Raw genomic sequence first — 3,072 nt, 5'->3', positions numbered from 1 at the left:
CTGCCAAAATATTCTATGGCAGGAAATATTTGGCTACCCAAAGCTTTGCCTTCTGTAAGCATTTATCACAGGTGACTAAAGGTGAGAATTTAAGTAATTGTTTATCTGTGGCAATAATCATGACTGCACTTAAATTTAATCACACCAGAGACCCAGTGTCTATTCCCATCCATAAGAATCTGTCCCCTGAAACCATGGCCAGTAGTCAGGGAGGCAGAACCACTGTGAATTACGAGACAAGGAATTTATTATAGGAATCAGACCTTACGCTATTGTGGAAGGAGCTGGAGAAGTGAAAGACCAGGAGAGCAGTAAGAGATCAGAAAAGGGTCCCCAATGTGGGAAATGAAGTACACCTAGCCACTGACACGGGACTGTGATGGGAAAGCTCGTGGAGAACTCTGAGTAGTTGCCACCTCCATGGTTTCAACAGGGTCAGCCACTGGAAGGAATTTCTGGACACTGGTCTGAGCAAAGCAAGGACAGGTTAAAGCTAACACTTTTTTTTTTTTTTTGAAACAGAGTCTCACTCTGTCACCTGGGCTAGAGTGCAGTGGCATGCAAACAGCTCACCACAACTTCAGACTCCTGGAGTCAAGTGATCCTCCAGTCTCAGCTTCCTTAGTAGCTGGGGCTACAGGTGTGTGCCACCACGCCTGGCTAATTTTTCTATTTTTAGCAGAGACAGGGTCTCACCCTTGCTCAGGCTGGTCTCGAAATCCTAGCCTCAAGCAATCCTCTTGTTCAGCCTCCCAGAGTGCAAGGATTTTGAGCACCATCCCCAGCCTAGAGCTAACACTTCTGTCACCACATCTAACCACAACAACCTTCAGAGAATAACACTTGCTGCTTCATTTCAGCCTTCCAAATCTCACACAAATTCCTCCTTTGGGCAGCTCTAATCTGAAACCATTCAGGGAAAGGGATTCTGGGAAAGATAGTTCCAGCTTTACCACGTTCACCTAATACAAACCACAATAATACATGATATGTGAACTTGGACTGTATCCTGGATTGTGAAAAAAACAACCGATTGAAGACATTTTAGGGAAAATGGGATGATGTTTTATATTAATTAGCTATTAGATGATTAAAAGGGATTAATGTTAATTTTTATGTTTGATAATAGCATTGTGGTTAGGTAAGAGAATGTTATTCTTAGGAGTTATGTTTAAATATTTAGGAGCAAACTTTCAAATGGTTTAGCATTTATATGTTTATATTACACACTAAGTGAATATGGCAAAATGTTAACAACTGTTGCATCTAGGTGGTGGATCTGCAGATGTTTCAACTTTTCTATATGTTTGAGAATTTTTTTGGGGGGTACACAGTATTTTAACTTTATTAAATACAACAAAAATAATTTGTTTGCAAAAGATTCCCATCTCCCCAACTTTATTTGTCACTTCCATTTTCAGAAGTTTTAATCTTAAAAAATGATATAACTTTTCTTTTGGAAGTTGTACATTTTTCTGAGCAATAACTAAAATCTATTTCTCTTTGGTTGTTGAGGTGTATTAAATAGGAAAAAGATAATATCTTCATCTCCAACAATATATTCTGTACCTTGTTGTCTATACTTTCCAGCAGCCTTGACTGCATTTTCAGAAACTTCCTCTACAAAATCTCCATCTTTCATTACTTCAGCCATAATGAATCCCTTTTCAAAATCTGTGTGAATCTTTCTTACAGACTGAGGAGGCTTTGTCTCTCTCTTGATGGTCTATACAGGCACTTCATCCAGGCCTACAGTGAAAAACTATTCTACTTGGAGTGCTGTAAATGATCTTTGGCAAATCCTCAATGATCTTTGGCAAAGCACTTTGTGTCATATTCACTTCCAGATACTTCTGTCTTTCCTCATCACTCAGTTCTTGCAACTCCAGCTCCACGGCCCCACTAAAAGGAATGAACAAGGCAGCTGGCTCATACCTGTCCACTCACTCTTTAATTTTTATCAACCATTCGCTTTTCTTTCTAATGTCAACTTTTTCAGAAAGATTAACCAAGTAGACCATTGGTTTTGAAGTAAAAAATAAGTGTTTATTCAATACTTCAATCTCTTTGTCATTCCAGTCATGATAGAAGCGAACAGGTTTCTTTTGATCTATCACCCAGGATTTGACTTTGCACATTCTATCATATTCAGGTTTTAGTTTTTTATCTCCTCCTCTCACAGTCACCTTTTCTAGTTTATAATGGGCCCAATCATGTCCTTGTCTTTAAGCTAAAGCCCTCTTTACTCCCCTCAGTGGAGAAACAAACAAACAAACAAAATAAGCTGAAGCTCTTCATATATTATTTCTATATCTCAAATAGGATTTATACTTCCTTCAAGTGTAGCATGATATTATCATCTTCAAAAGCGCCTTTCATCTGGCACAGGTACTCTGCTCTCATTAGGATCAACAGTGCCGAGTGGGAAGTTTTCTGCTGAAGCCTGACTATTGGTTAATACATTGAAGAAGGTAGATTTTCCAACAATGGTTGGGACTGTTGGCAATCCAACGGTACCAATTTTCAGTGAGGTTCCAAATCTTCCAATGATTGGGGGTGGTTTAATTCCATTACCTCCGTTATGAGGGGCATCGTGCTTGGGGTGGGTGATGACACAGGGTCCCAGCAGCAGTGACAGACGGGTCCTGCCAGCAGCTGGAGTTGGGAGGAAGGAGGAGAGAGCCCAGGCCTGGCCCCTCCATTGAACAACACGCACTACAGTGGGAAGCATCCTTTTTTTTCAAAGATAGGGTCTCACTCTGTCGCCTGGGCTAGAGTGCAGTGACATCATCATCGTTCACTGCAACCTCAAACTCCAGTGTTTACGCGATCCTCCTGCCTCAGCCTCCTGAGTAGCTAGGACTGCAGGCATGTACCACAATGCCTGGCTAATTTTTCTTTCTTTCTTTTTTTTTGTAGAGATGGGGTCTTACTGTGTTGCCCAGGCTGGCCTTGAACTCTTGGCCTCAAGTGATCCTTCTGTCTCAGCCTCCCGAAGTGCTAGGGTTACAGGAGTGAGCCACTGCATCTGGCCTGAATTTTTAAAATAATAATGTGACAGGGAAAATAAAA

General features: G+C 40.9%; 1 pseudogene; it reads right to left on the bottom strand.

The window, feature by feature from the left end:
* Positions 1-1,486: 1,486 nt before the first annotated feature.
* Positions 1,487-2,592, bottom strand: LOC105876100 (obg-like ATPase 1; annotated as a pseudogene).
* Positions 2,593-3,072: the final 480 nt, after the last annotated feature.

The sequence above is a fragment of the Microcebus murinus genome, chromosome 4 (genome assembly GCF_040939455.1).
Source record: "Microcebus murinus isolate Inina chromosome 4, M.murinus_Inina_mat1.0, whole genome shotgun sequence".
Lineage (NCBI taxonomy): Eukaryota > Metazoa > Chordata > Mammalia > Primates > Cheirogaleidae > Microcebus > Microcebus murinus.
Note: the sequence above shows the minus strand (reverse complement) of the source record. Positions and strands in the feature narration are given on the sequence as shown.